This window comes from Mustela lutreola, chromosome 6 (genome assembly GCF_030435805.1).
Source record: "Mustela lutreola isolate mMusLut2 chromosome 6, mMusLut2.pri, whole genome shotgun sequence".
NCBI classification, from domain to species: domain Eukaryota; kingdom Metazoa; phylum Chordata; class Mammalia; order Carnivora; family Mustelidae; genus Mustela; species Mustela lutreola.
The window spans coordinates 156,773,044-156,788,270 of NC_081295.1; the positions used below are offsets into that span (position 1 = coordinate 156,773,044).

General features: G+C 42.2%; 3 non-coding genes across 3 annotated transcripts; 1 reads left to right on the plus strand and 2 right to left on the minus strand.

Moving 5' to 3' along the window:
• Positions 1-1,372: 1,372 nt before the first annotated feature.
• TRNAL-CAA (transfer RNA leucine (anticodon CAA)) lies at positions 1,373-1,479 on the minus strand. Its single transcript has 2 exons — positions 1,442-1,479; positions 1,373-1,418 (listed from the first exon to the last, which is right to left on the minus strand). It is a non-coding gene; the product is annotated as a tRNA-Leu (tRNA).
• A 1,355-nt stretch (positions 1,480-2,834) lies between these two features.
• On the plus strand, positions 2,835-2,907 carry TRNAK-UUU (transfer RNA lysine (anticodon UUU)). Its single transcript has one exon. It is a non-coding gene; the product is annotated as a tRNA-Lys (tRNA).
• A 3,732-nt stretch (positions 2,908-6,639) lies between these two features.
• Positions 6,640-6,711, minus strand: TRNAD-GUC (transfer RNA aspartic acid (anticodon GUC)). The gene has a single exon. It is a non-coding gene; the product is annotated as a tRNA-Asp (tRNA).
• Positions 6,712-15,227: the final 8,516 nt, after the last annotated feature.

The window sequence follows — 15,227 nt, forward strand, 5'->3', positions numbered from 1 at the left end:
CCTTGGCAAACTAATACATTTATACATAATTAACCCAGGAAGATTGTTCTCTTGAATTTTATCGTTTATTAAGCCTAAACTCGATAAATAAAATAATTCTTACAATATTTCTGAGTTAAAGTGTGAAAAATGATAAAGCAAACCTAATTATTCTATTATTCATAATTTTTATAAAGTGGAAGAACAAATCTTGGTGTTATTTGGAAGCCATTCTAGAAAATCTGAAGAATTCAGGCATAAAAGATATCTTCACGGTTGTTACTATTCTGCTTTAAAGGCCTATGCTTGGGAAAATCAGGTCAAGATGAATCGTCTTGAAAGACAAAATATGAACACAAGTCATAATTTTGTCAAACCGAGGCATGCAAAAACCACAGCAATAATAACAGTGATCATTAGAAACTTAAAATAAGTAAGTTTTCTCAAAATTATTTAAAATATACCAACACTACAAAGAGGTAACAGAATGTCTTGACAATTATAAAAGGACTTTGGTTAACATGGCACAAATAATTCGGTAATTTTGCGGAAAAAAATTTCTAATTTTGCTGTTTAGCACACATTTTCATACCAGGATTCGCATGTTCTTTTTGTATAAACAAATCAATTAAAAATAACTATCTCAGACTTTTAAAGCATCATGTGTACATTGTTTTTAAAATGCATCTTACTCTATCCCTATATGTACGTATTTAAATAAACACAAATACGGAATCATAAGTATCTGCAGACATTGCCAAGTGTCCTCGGAGAGTGGGACGGGGTGCAAAACCGCTCAGGGTTGCGAACCACTGTTCTAACCCTTCTGCCTCTCATAGGCCTCTCGACGATCTCGTGGTACTGAACAGAGGCATCCCAACTCTTCACTCCGCAGCCCACGCCCTCAGGGTGGCAGAGTGATGCGATGGGGAAAAGGTGTGCAAGGAGGGGAAGCGGAAGGTCGGAAGGAAAAGAACAAAAGTTCAGGCGAGGACAAGGGAGAGGGAGGGACCCGCAGGAGAAGGGCCCGAGAACGCTCAAACCATCTGCCACTTGCTCTCACAGAACAGTTGAAACTGGAAACGGGAACTTAAGAACCCTCCCCTCACCTATATTTTAAGACCTACACTTTAATACTGACCTATTACTATCCATATAGATATTTATAAACATCATAAATGTCAAAAGGAAAAAGGAAAGAAAGAAAAAGAAAGCAGGGAGGAAGGAAGGGCAGGCGAAGGAGAAACACATCTGAACACCACCGGCTTGAGAAGGGTGAAGTGCGGATAGTGATAGGGAGGAAGGATAAGCTTTGATACCGCTGCCTAAAAAGGAAGTGATTTAATTCTAAAAACTTACAGAATTGAACAGGGCAAGAATAAAATCACCAGCCTGTCAGAAGTGGGATTCGAACCCACGCCTCCACCTGGAGACCAGAAGCCCCGAGCGAGGGAAGCGGACACTTGAGTCTGGCGCCTTAGACCACTCGGCCATCCTGACAGTACTGCGCACGACGCGCTGAGCACCGGGACTGTGATCCGCCTCCGGGGAGCGCCTGGCGCGGCCGGGAGCATCTGCGGCCGACTGCGCGCCCGGAGCGCTGCCTCGCGCGGGGGAGAAAGGGCGGGTTTGCAGGAAGCCGGAGGCACAAGGTGGCACAGGGGGAGGCGCGCAGAGCCGGGCGGAGAGGTTCGAAGGGCTCACAGCCCGGGAGGGGGTGGGGGAGAGGGGCTTACACGCCCCCTTTTCCAACCCGTCCAAAGTTTTCGAACCGTCCGTCCAGGAGGAAGCTGGAAGGCTGGTTTATATTTTTAGGTTAAGTCAAAGTGACTAAATGTTTCCCTCCGGGATATAGGTTTGTCACAGTGTTTGTCATTCCTGAATTCTGTGTATGATTTACGTACTAAAATAACTCCTGCACATTATTTCGTGGTAGTTGGCATCGTGGGTACCGCATGAAGCCCATGCATTATTTTCTTCGCACTTGGTCAGAATTGCATTTGTCTTCATGAATAGAAAAACCAAAAAAGACCCATAGAATGACGGACTCCGGAGAAAGTAGTCCCGGGTTAGTGTGTGCAGGGGCAGGGGAGGGTGCAACAGCTCCCCAAGGAACTAGGCGCTGGAGCCGCCTTCGGGGTGGGATTTTTGACCTCAGGGTTTCTGTCTACAGGCGCTCAGAAAACGTTTCAAGAACCGGTAAATAATGAACCACGAGCCCTAGTTCCTCAACCGCCGGCCTTTCTTGTCTTGGAACGAGCTGGGGCTCACGATGAGAAAGCCAGAGGCGGCCTTGCACTGCCCCCTCCCACCGTAGCCCTAAGGAACCCAGACGTCCCATTTCTGAAACCAGCGGGAAAACCCCGAAGGGAACACCGGACAAAATTCCCCGGCCAGTGTCAAGTATAACCTTCCTCTTCTGTCTCCATCTTCTCTTTCATTCTCTTCAAGTTGCTCCTCCACTACCACAACCGTTCCTAAGAGGGGTCGCCTCGTCCCGGTTTCCCCCACGGGCTGGTGAGGGAGTCTGCGCCGCGGCTCTTCCACCATCTGGGGAGTAAACAGTGTCTCCGAGGGTCTTTCTGCCCAAACCCGCGAATCCCCTTCGGCAACGACTGACTCTAGAAGGGATCTTCATTCTCCCCGCAGCTGTGCGCCTGACCCGGCTGCTGAAAGCATGTACAGTGTGGCCGTTACTCGATCTGCTCGAGGGTTCGATGATCCCGGTAACTGAGCCACACTTTTGGAGGATCCTTGAAGTTCCTGAAACCTTGGTTCACTCCAGCTCTCTCTGGTAACCCAGAGTGTTTATGGAATTTAGTTATTTATAAGATAAATTAGGAGGTCTTGGTAGAGCCTGGGTAGCTCAGCCGGTAGAGCATCAGACTTTTAATCTGAGGGTCCAGGGTTCAAGTCCCTGTTCAGGCGTCAGGTGTACTTTTTATTTCAGCCACACGCAGAAGACCATACATGTGGCCCAGAAGAACTCATTCTTTACAGATTTTCAGGCCTAGTCTGGCTTCATTTAATTATTCCTTCAAAGAAAGAACTAAACCAGTCCTAGACTTTGCAAGGGAATTTGGAATCGTGGGTGATAGGAAGAAAGGTAACAAGAAAAAACTCATCACCGAAGTACTATGAATTCTGCCCTTTTAAAATTCCCTCGCATATTGTGGGGGTGACTCCCTGGAAGGTGGGGTGCGATTTGATTAGATCCTACCAGAATAAAAACTGAAGGTAGTGATATATCTGGGGCTCCCCAGCTCTTTCACCAGATGGTGTTATACAAGTCTTACCCACTTTGCCAAACATAGTTGATCAACTAAAATCCAAACACATTCTGAGATTGTGTTAGCCATCCACTTTGTGTTTTCATTAAAAAGCTCCCCTCCTCGGGGTGCCTGGCTGGCTCTGTCAGTAGAGCACTAGATTCTTGATCTGGGGGTTATGAATTTGAGTCCCCTTTTGGGTGTAGAGATGACCTAAAAATAAAATCTTAAAAAAAAAAAAAAAAAGCTACTTTGTCTGGGATTTAAATATTTTGTAAAAGCTTCTTCAGTAACAAGGTTCTTTGTATTTGTTCTCTGTCCATTACTATAGATTTTTGTAAGATTTTAACTGGGTTTTGGACAAAAAGGTCGAGGTTTTCACCTGGTGGGTACTGTGTATGCAAAGCAAGATTACATTTACTTCATCATTATTTCTCTCATCTCCACTATGTCATATATCCACAGGAGAACACCATGCCTATAAAGTTGTGGGGGTATCCCCCCCCCCCCCCACTGCCTTAAACCAGACCGCAGAAATCCTCCAGCAGACAGGGAAGCAGAAGCCTCTGTAGATGTGCCTGCCATAGAAATGTCAAATAGCTCCTCAACAGAAACAGATATTAAAAGATCAAAAGTCGGGGCGCCTGGGTGGCTCAGTGGGTTAGGCCTCTGCCTTTGGCTCAGGTCATGATCTCGCGGTCCTAAGACTCCGCATGGGGCTCTCTGCTCCACAGGGAGCCTGCTTCCCCCTTTCTCTCTGCCTGCCTCTCTGCCTATTTGTGATCTCTCTCTGTGTCAAATAAATAAATAAAATCTTTAAAAAATAATAATTTTTTAAAAAGATCAAAAGTCTGCTGTTGTCTAGATCGAATTCTGGCCCGCTTATAAGTCTTAATTCAGTAGGTAAAATGAGATCTCCCGGACAAGCTGAAGGAATCTACAGCTTCCACATCTCCCAAGAGTGTGGATCAATTACCTAGAGTCTCCTTCTGGGGCCAGAGCCCTTTCTCACTGAGCAGATCATTTAACCTCCACATTGTACATTTGCTGAACAGCGGGTTTACGCACACAATTGCATGGGAAATGAAGGAGAAAGGTTGAGCTCAAACGAGCAGGTTCTGTATAGAAGTGTTTTCACTGGAGTCCATCAGTGATTGCAGAAAGCGGGTAGGTGGGCAGAGCAGAGGGGCCCTGGGACATCATTATTCTTATGGGGCACGAAGAACAGGACATGAGGTTCCCTTATGAACCTGACAAGAGATGAGTCCAGTGACTGGAGTTCACTTAATTATTCAGGAAAATAAAAGACAGGGAGAGAGAGCTAAAGGTCAAAATTACAAGGCAGGGCATATGAGTTCATTGCCCCCTTCGGAGTTTTCCCTGCACTTTCATAATTGGGATTCCACAGGCTCTCTAGAGTCAGAAAAGAAGGGAGGTGGCACCTGCTTCAGAGGGCTTCCTCAGCTGGAAAAGACCATTGCCCTCAGAACCCACTTCTCACTTCTCAGTAGGTGTTCCCTCTGCTCATTCTCCCCTCCTTCCTTTTCTCTACCTCTCCCCAGCCCCTCTCCCTTCCCCTCTTCTCTCTTCTTTGCTTCCCTCTCTGTTACCCCTCATGTACCACCTAAAGTCTCTAAAGGCAAAGCAGAACGGAAATAAAACACACCATCCTCACCGTGCCCTTTGGCATTCTGTGGTGACTATATGATTTGGAGGAGAAACACGAAGTTACTTTTGTTGTTATATGATGAGTAGGTAGGTAAATAATGATCTAGGCTAGATCACTGGGGGCGGGGTGTCAATGTGCTTTACAAATAGTTTAGATTTTATATTAAATACAATAAACATCTGAATATGTTAGTAACATAATCAGAATAACCAAGGACAGAGATCATGATGGAGATCACCTGGGAATTTTCAACACCTGTTGGAGGCTGGTTCCACCTCCAGACCTCCTAATTTACTTGGCATGGGATGCCACCCTCTGACAGGTATTTTAGAGGCTTCTAGGTGACTCTAATTACAGTAGCATTTTGACGTACATTGAGAGTTTTCCCAAGGGTGGTTGGTTCCTGTACCACCACCATCTCTCTGCTGGAGAAGAATGTGCATTTGACAAAACACCCAAGTAATCCTGAAACACTTAAAGTGTGAGAGATACTGGCTTACCACACCTATCTCTGCTAATGCTTCCATATTTACTCAGTTTGAAACCTATATCACAACTTCTGTAAATGTTCACCTGTGTCAGAAAAAAGCGTGAGTCTTGCAGATGGACCACAGAAAAGTGCTGGGTGTCCTTTCCGCAAAGTGCAGGACATTGTCTAATAGGCATTGGGAAATTGGTTCAAAGTGTGCACCTTTAACTGAATTTCTATTTATTAAACTATTCCAGAGTTTTGTATGGTAAAAGCTGACTTGTAGATAATTGATAGCAATGCAAATGGCATTTGTCCACAGTAATTCAAGCCAATTTTGCCCAAGAAAAAGATAATTTCAAGTATTATTGTCCTATAGACTGCTGACCAGTTTCCTATTGACTCGTTTATTAATATCTCCCCAAGAGTCATGAGGTCGACCTTGTTATCCTAAACGTACAAGTGAAGGGAGAGGACTGGGGGGCACAGCCCCCTAAGACGTCACCCACTATGGAAGCGATGTCCAGTGTCCAACGTCAAACACAGATGCCCTTAATTGGAGGTACTTAGGGTTTCCGCTCCTCTTTCTTAAAATCATTTTGAGCCGTTTCATTTTCTTGGCAGCTCCACCGCAGGCAACTCTGAATGTCTTCGTGGAGACTTTTTTTAAAATCCATCTTTCCTGAAAGCGATTTTGAACGAGTGCTGCCTAGAGCTTTGACCCCAAGGACGAAGAAATCATGAAGCAGGAGAGTCTCTGCCAGGAGTTCAAGTCCCACGCCTGACACACCTGTAACGGGACAGGTGCGGGACCCCCACCCCACCCCCACCCCCAGAGGTTTCCTGTCGCTCCCGCCCCATGGCCTGCTCCGGGCTTGTCGCCGAGCCCCGCCCTGCCAGCCGCGCCCCGTGCAGCGCCCTGGGTGCTCCCCAGCACGCCCCGCCCGCATTCTCCTGTGCTTTCCCTGTCCCGGCAGGGGGCAGTTCCGCCCCGCCCGGCGACGGCCCCGGACAGCTGGCCGCGGGGAAGGACGCCCCCCACACGCCCGGACCGCCGGCACATCGCAGTTCCCCGCGCCACATCCTGCAGATTTTCTGGGGCGCAGTTTCAGTCCCGGAGGATCCCCCAGCATGCGGGAATCTGCCTTAAAATAAACAATGGAATCGGAGCAGGAGGACCTGGTTTCTGGGGAACCGTCCCCGGGGAAGTTAGTTGCCCTGAAAAAGGCGGAGGCAAAAAGTGTGTCCACTCTCTCCCCGTCGGGGAATCGAACCCCGGTCTCCCGCGTGACAGGCGGGGATACTCACCACTATACTAACGAGGAGGACATATGAGTGTCCTGAAAGTCTTGATTGCAGAGGACTCACACGTTCGGTCCCGAGATAGATAGATAGATAGATAGATAGATAGATAGATTTTTTTTTTTTCTGCGCATGGAATTCCTGGGACATTCACTTATCTCTATAAGAGTCATTTGTTACAAGATTCTATAAAACAAATTCCACAAGACTTCAAAAATCGAAAAACGGCAGCCCACCAAAGACTAGACATTGCTGTACATAGTTTCATCACTCATAGCAAAGAAATGTTCCTTAACAGCAAGAAATGCATTAAACATTTTTTAAAAGCTCCCCCCCAACCCCCACTTAAAAGAACTTTCCTCCTTCTTCAAGTTTATTTCTTATTTTAGATTTGTCTCAAGGGTCACCTTCCCCTGGGACGTTTTCACAGGCCATCCTGAGTGAGATATACTTCTTCTGTTTCCCTTTGTCACTCTAAGAGCTGCATATGTTACGTGTGAATTTCTACATGGAATACAGGTTAAGACCTTACTCTTAAAATCTAGCTCTTAGGTTTTGCAGCGTTGGCATTAGAGTTCTTATTTTTGTAGAGCCTTTTAGTTGTAGAAATGCCACTGCTAGGAATATTCCTTAGTGAAATTCCAGCTCAGTTCCACAGGGGGCTTCATAGGAGACAGTCACTGTAGCAACTGGAGGTAGCAAAGAATTGGAGACATATTGGGTGTCCATTACTGAGATGAATGTGTGTATCAAGAGAAGAATGGTGCGTTTCCTGTGGCCTCGGAACAGATCACTATAAAGTGGGTTGGCTTAAAGCCACAGAAATGTGTGATCTCTGGAGAGGAGCAGGCAGAGATCCAAACGTCAGGGGGCAGGCTGTCTCTGAAGGCTAGGGAAAGATGCTTTTTTGGCTTCTTCCCAGCCCCTTGTGGCTCTGGGCCATCCTCCTGGCTCCCTGGGCTGTACCCATCCCAATCTCTGCCTCTGTCTATGTGTGCCCTCTTTTATAAAGACACCAGCCACTGAATTTAGGGTCGACTATAATCCAGGATGAACTTGTAAAGCCACTGAATTTAGGGTCGACTATAATCCAGGATGAATTTGTAATTTAACTAATTACAAGATTAGTTGATTAGATGAACTCCCAATTTAACTAATTAATCTGTAAAAACCATTTTCCAAGTAAGGTCACATTCTGAGGTTCTGGAAAGGCACAAATTTCCAGAGGATGCTCTTTAACCCCCTACAATTAGGAATCAAAGATAAAGTGTTTATACATAAACTTAGTTGATTTCACCAAAGTATACAGCAAGAGCTGGAAATATGCTGATTGAAACTAGTTGTGGTGAAAGGGAAGGCAGGTGGGAAGACGAGTGTAAAGTGCTATGTTATTGTTGCTCAGACTAAGAAGCAGAAGAGATTGTCTAAAGAAAGAGGAGAACAAAGTTCTTAAATGACATAAGAAGGACCACAACGAGCAATTAAAAATAAAAACCCTCTAAAAATATTTAAAAATGCAAAATGACAAAATAACCTATTTGTAAATGGATAAGTATATAATTTTATGGATGAGGGACTTAATATCCCAATGATATCATTTCTCCCCCAAATTGATCTATGAATTCAATGTAATTCCAACATAAACTCCAACAAATTTTTTCAAGAACTTGATAAAATTTCCAAGACCTTGGTGTAAAATCATATGTAAGTGTATAGGGCCTATGATATCTAGGACGCTTTTAGTAAAAATAAGAAAAAAGATTGCCAACAAGATTGTAGAACTTATTAGACACTTCAGAAATCAAAATATTACAATACAGGCACTGGCATTGAACCTCAAATTGGTTAAATAGGACAGTGAACTCAGAAGAGATATGTGTGTTCATATAATTTGGAATGTGGACAGTGGTGGCATGTCAGTGCAGAGGAGTGCAAGCTATTTAATAGAGCTAGGGGAAAATATTGTGTTCCCATGGATGGAAATATGACACTAGATAAAAATATACACTAGAAAAATCAATGATATAAATGTCAACACCAAAATTTAAAACTGTTGGTAACATATATATGAATCAATCAGGAACATGTTTATACTGTCCTAGTTAATGATGTGGAGGATTTAGTAAAGTGGTTACGTTAATGATTGAAGAACTGATGTGATCGATGGGACAGAGACAATCTCCGTGGAAAGCCACAGAAGGCTTAAAGACCAGGTTACCAGGGAGAACTTGAAACTGTAACAGATGTGACTTGAAGGCATTTGATGCTTTGAGGAGATATAGCCAAGGGCAAGTGGTGGTGAGAGAAAAGCCTGATTTCACTCTTGCTTCTCTCTTCTTATCTCCATCGAATGCCAAACACTTCTCATTTCCATCCAATGATATAAACCCAAACAGAAGCCACCTGACTGAGCAAGTTGGGGAATGCGGCTTCCGTGGTCCAGCTTCCTTGTGTTACAGAGCATGAATGAGCACTGGACACACATCAGTCTGAGCACAGGCGTGTGAGTTCTGCCCCTTCTGCTACTCATCATCCAATCTCAGCATTTTCCTAAAACGTAACTTACATTCAAAAAATGAATGCTCTGAAGATGGCAGAGGAATAGCTACTGAGATGACCTCAGGTCCCAGGAGTTCAGCTAGAGAGTTATCAAACCATTCCGAACACCTACAAACCCAACAGGAGATAGAAGAGAAGAAGAAAAGCAATTCTAGAAGCAGAACGTTGGCCACTTTCTGAAAGGTAGGATGTGTTGAGAAGTGAATCCAGAGTGAAGGGAAGATAGACTGTGGGGGGAGGGGCCGGCCCCTGTAAGCAGGAGAGCAACAGAGTACAAAATCCGAACTTTTAGAAGTCTGCTCCACTGAGGACATCGCTCCAGAGGCTAAGTGGGGGTGAAGCCCTCACTGGGACAGTGTGGTCTCAGGTCCTGCGGGGTCACAGAAGGATTGGGAGTGTCTGAGTGTAGCAGAGCTCGCAAGTACTAGAACAGGGAAGCCGGCTACAGAGACGGAGCTGAGAAGTGGGTTCTCAGCTTGGGGTTACCTTAAACTGTGATGCATGGCACAGTCAGATCACTGCTCTTTGAGCAGGGACCCCACAAGTGGCAGATCCGGGGAGACCCCCCTGGAAGAACAGTAGGGTACTGCTGGGTTTGGAGACTCCAAACGGGGTGTGTACCACAGAGGGAAGTGCTCAGTCACAGGTCAGGTGAGTCCGAGTGCAGCCGGAAACCAGGCAGATGGGAGGAATTGAGCGCTTTTCTCCAAGAGCATACTGAGGAGTGAGCCCGGAGCTCCCAGGAGGCCGCCATTTTTAATCCGTCCTCTAGAGCTCTATGGAAAGAAAGCATTCAGGGAACAAAAGCTCTGAGAGCAAACCAGAGCAGATTACTTAGCCCAGCCCCTGGCAAGGGTGGCCCAATTCTGCCTCTGGCAAAGACATCTGAAAATCACAACAGGCCCCTCCCCCAGAATATCAGCAAGAAATCCAGCCAAGACCAAGCTCACTGATCAAGAAGAACAGCAGAATTCCAGAGAAGGGAAAAGCAAAGCATGGATTTCATGGCTTTCTCCCCATGATTCTTTAGTTTTACAAAGTTAATTAAATTTTTTAAATTCTATGTTTTTCTTATTCTAATTTTTTTTAACTTTGCCTCTTTCCTCTTTTAACATTTATTAACTAGTTTACCTTAACAATACCTTTCTAAAAAATCTTCATTATTATAATCATATTTTATCCTTCATTGTATCTAATGTTATTTTTTGTATACATATAGGGTTTTTTCTTCTAAAAAAGTTTTGGGGGGCGCCTGGGTGGTTCAGTGGGTTAAGCCGCTGCCTTCGGCTCAGGTCATGATCTCAGGGTCCTGGGATCGAGTCCTGAATCGGGCCCTCTGCTCAGCAGAGAGCCTGCTTCCCTTTCTCTCTCTCTCTCTCTCTCTGCCTGCCTCTCTGTCTACTTGTGACCTCTCTCTGTCAAATAAATAAATAAAAGCTTTAAAAAAAATTTTTTTGGGATACAATTTCTTCTAATAGATCAAAATATATCCTAAATTTAGCACAGGGCTTTCTTCTAGTCTCCAGCCTGAGCAAATTCTCTCCACTTTCTTTTTCTTTTTCCAACCAACTTATCAATTCCTTTTTTAGAAACTTTAAAAAAAATTTTCATCTTTACAATCATATTCCATCACTTCATTGTGTTTACCCTTATTTTTGTATATATTTAAGTTTTTCTTTATTTAAAATTTTGGGACGTAGTTTCTTCTAAGAGACCAAAATACACCAAAATCAAATGGGTGGCTCTGTTCTATTCACCAGTCTAATATATATATATATATATATATATATATATACACACACACACACATTTTATATATATATAAAATATATATAGTTATCAAATATATATAATATATATATATACATTTTTAAAACCTCCTCTTCTTACCCCCTTTCTTCTGCCCCCAATTTGGGATCTCTTATGATTCGGTTAGCGTACATTTTTCTGGGGTCTTGGCCACCCTTATAGCATTTTATTCTCTCATTCATATATTCTTATCTGGATAAAATGACAAGGTGGAAAAATGCACCACAGAAAAAAGAACAAGAGGCAGTACCAAAGGCTAGGGACCTAATCAATATGGACATTGGTAATATGTCAGATCTAGAGTTCAGAATGACAATTCTAAAGGTACTAGCTGGGCTCCAAAAAGGCATGGAAAATATTAGAGAAACACTGTCTGGAGAAATAAAAGCCCTTTCTGGAGAAATAAAAGAACTAAAATCTAACCACGCTGAAATTTAAAAATCTGTTAATGAGGGGCAATAAAAAATGGAGGCTCTTACTGCTAGGATAAATGAGGCAGAAGAGAGAAGTAGTGATAAGAAGACCAAATGATGGAGAATAAAGAAGCCAAGCAAAAGAGAGACAAAAGACTACTGGACCATGAGGGAGAATTTGAGAGATAAGTGATACCATAAGATGAAACAGTATTAGAATAATCTGGATTCCAGAAGAAGAAGAAAGGGGGGGGCAGAAGGTATATTGGAGTGAATTATTCTAGAGAATTTCCCTACTATGGCAAAGGGAACAAGCATCAAAATCCAGGAGGCACAGAGAACCCCCCCTCAAAATCAATAAAAGTAGGTCCACACCCCATCATCTATTAGTAAAACTTACAAGTCTTAGTAACAAAGAGAAAATCCTGAAAGCAGCCCAGGACAAGAAGTCTGTAATGTAATGTAATGGTAAAAATATTAGATTGGCAGCAGACTTATCCACAGAGACCCGGCAGACCAGAAAGAACTGACATGATATATTTAGAGCATTAAATGAGAAAAACATGCAACCAAGAATACTATATCCAGCTAGGTTATCATTGAAAATAGAAGGAGAGATAAAAAGCTTCCAGGACAAACAAAAACTAGAAGAATTTGTAAACACCAAACCAGCTCTATAGGAAATATTGAAAGGGGTCCTCTAAGAAAAGAGATAGCCTAAAAGTAGTAGACCAGAAAAGAACAGAGACAATATACAGTAACAGTCACCTTACAGGGAATACAATGGCACTAAATCCATATCTTTCAATAGCAACTCTGAATGTAAATGGGATAAATGCCCCAATCAAAAGACATAGGGTATCAGAATGGATTAAAAAAACAAAACCCATCAATATGCTGTCTACAAGAAACCCTTTTTAGATCCAAAGACACCTCCAGATTTAAAGTGAGGGGGTGGGAAACAATTTACCATGCTAATGGACATCAAAAGAAAGCTGGGTGGCAATCCTTTTATCAGGTATATATCCTTTATATATCAGGTAAATTAGATTTTAGGCCAAAGACTATAATAAGAGATGAGGAAGGACATTATATCATACTCAAAGGATCTTTCCAACAAGAAGATCTAACAATTTTAAATATCTATGCCCCTAACATGGGAGCAGCCTACTATATAAACCAATTAATAGCAAAATCAAAAGAAACACATCAACAATAACACAATAATAGTAGGGGACTTTAACACCCCTTCACTGAAATGGACAGATCATCCAAGCAAAAGATCAACAAGGAAACAAAGGCCTTAAATGACACACTGGACCAGATAGGACATCACAGATATATTCAGAACATTCCATCCCAAAGCAACAGAATACACATTCTTCTCTAGTGCACATGGAACATTCTCTAGAATAGATCACATCCTGGGTCACAAATCAGGTCTCAACTGGTACCAAAAGACTGGGATCATTCCCTGCATATTTTCAGACCACAAAGCTCTTAAGCTAAAATGCAATCATAAGAGGAAAGTTGGAAAGAACCCAAATACATGGAGGCTAAAGAGCATCCTATTAAAGAATGAATGGGTCAACCAGGAAATTAAAGAAGAACTGAAAAAATTTATGGAAACAAATGATAATGAAAACACAATGGTTCAAAATCTGTGGGACACAGCAAAGGTAGTCCTGAGAGGAAAGTATATAGTGATATAAGCCTTTCTCAAGAAACAAGAAAGGTCTCAAATACACAACCAACCCTATACCTAAAGGGGCTATAGAAAGGACAGAAAAAAAAAGCCTAAACCCAGAAGGAGAAGAGAAATAATAAAGATCAGAGCAGAAATCAATGAAATAGAAACCAAACCAAACCCAAAACAAAACAAAACACAACAACAGTAGAACAAATCAACAAAACTAGGAGCTGGTTCTTTGAAATAACTAATAAGATTGATATACCCCTGGCCAGACTTATCAAAAAGAAAAGAGAAAGGACCCAAATAAATAAAATCATGAATGAAAGAGAAGAGATCACAACCAACACCAAAGAAATACAAACAACTATCAGAAATATTATGAGCAACAATGTGCCAGCAAATTTGACAATCTGGAAGAAATGGAAGAAACTACCAAAACTGAACCAGGAAGAGATAGAAAACCTGAACAGACCCATAATCAGTAAGGAGATTGAATCAGTCATCAAAAATCTCCCAACAAACAAGAGCCCAGGGCCAGATGGTTTCCCAGGGGAGTTCTACCAAACATTTAAAGAAGAATTAACACCTATTCTCCTGAAACGGTTTCAAAAAATAGAAATAGAAGGAAAACTTCCAAACTCATTTTATGAGGCCAGTATTACCTTGATCCTAAAACCAGACAACAACCCCATCAAAAAGGAGACTTACAGACCAATATCCTTGATGAACACAGAGGCGAAAATTCTCACCAAAATACTAGCCCATAGGATCCAACAGTACATTAAAAAGACTATTCACCACAACCAAGTGGGATTTATTCCAGGGCAACAAGATTGGTTCAATACATGCAAATCAATCAATGTGATACAATACATTAATAAAAGAAACAAGAAGAACCATAAGATACTCTGAATAGATACTGAAAAAGCATCTGACAAAGTATAGCATCCTTTCTTGATCAAAACTCTTCAAACTGTAGGAATAGAGGATACATACCTCAATATCATCAAACCCATCTATGAAAAACCCACAGTGAATATCATTCCCAATGGAGAAAAGCTGAGAACTTTTCTGCTAAGTCAGGAACACAGCAGGGATGTCCTTTACCACCACTGCTATTCAACATAGTACTAGAATTCCTAGCCTTAGCAATAAGACAACAAAGAGAAATTAAAGGCATCCAAATCAGCAAATAAGAAGTCAAACTATCACTCTTTGCAGATGATATGATAACTTTATGTGGAAAACCCAAAAGACTCCACTCCAAATCTGCTAGAACTTGTACAGGAATTCAGTAAAGTGTCAGGATATAAAATCAGTGCACAGATATCAGTTGCATTTCTATACACCAACAAAAAGACAGAAGAAAGAGAAATTAAGGAGTCAATCCCATTTACAATTGCAACCAAAACCATAAGGTACCTAGGAATAAACCTAGCCAAAGAGGCAAAGACTCTGTACTTAGAAAACTATAAAGTACCCAAAAAAGAAATTGAAGAAGACACAAAGAAATGGAAAAACATTCCATGCCCATGGATTAGAAGAACAAATATTGTGAAAATGCCCATGCTACCTAAAGCAATCTACATGTTTAATGTAATCCCTATCAAAATACCATCAATTTTTTCCAAAGAAATGGAACAAATAATCCTAAAATTTATATGGAACCAGAAAAGACCTTGAATAGCCAGAGGAATGTTGAAAAAGAAAGCCAAAGTTGGTGGCATCACAATTCCAGACTTCAAGCTCTATTACAAAGCTGTTATCATCAAGACAGTATGGTACTGGCATAAAAACAGACATATAGATCAATGGAACAGAATAGAAAGCCCAGAAATAGACCCTCAACTCTATGGTCAACTAATCTTTGACAAAGCAGGAAAGAATGTCCAATGGAAAAAAGACAGTCTCTTCAACAAATGATGTTGGGAAAATCGAACAGCCACATGCAGAGAAATGAAACTGGACCATTTCCTTACACCATACACTAAAATAGACTCAAAATGGATGAAAGACCTCAATGTGAGAAAGGAATCCATCAAAATCCTTGAGGAGAACACAAGCA